This window comes from Octodon degus, unplaced genomic scaffold, assembly GCF_000260255.1.
Source record: "Octodon degus isolate 3935 unplaced genomic scaffold, OctDeg1.0 scaffold00140, whole genome shotgun sequence".
Lineage (NCBI taxonomy): Eukaryota > Metazoa > Chordata > Mammalia > Rodentia > Octodontidae > Octodon > Octodon degus.
In genome coordinates, this window is record NW_004524716.1 from 881,901 (window position 1) to 882,421 (window position 521).

A 521-nucleotide genomic window follows, 5' to 3' on the forward strand; every position below is an offset into this window, starting at 1 on the left:
AAAGAAAGAAAAGAAAGAAAGCAGGTCTCTTTCACTGTTATGTTGGACACTACCAGTATCTGTCCCTGGGCCAACAGGGACCTCTGATGCCTTCACGATGACATGTCTCCCTCCCCATCCTGTGCTTTTTCTAAAGGATTTTCAGCACTTTTCTAATCTCATAACTATCCAAGTTTCACCTCCTGAGTTCTAAGAACTTTAATAGTAAGTTTAAATTGAAGGTGCTGTTTGTAGACTCAGTCACCCAGTGACAGCCCCGCCATCATGACAAGTCCTTGAGTGTTCTCTTAAGATGATGATGTCCACATGGCTGCACTGACAGAGGTTCTACAATCTGAGGTACAGGATCTCAGGACAAATCCTGAGGGCATTTCACTGACCTTCTCCAACCAAAAAGCTACAACTCTTGTTGCATAGGTCCTGCTTTACCTTGGTCTTAACCATCCAGTAGAAAAGTATGAAGACGAAATATAGGAAGTAAAGCTATGCTGTTATGTTGAGCTGTGGGGGACTCAGGTCAA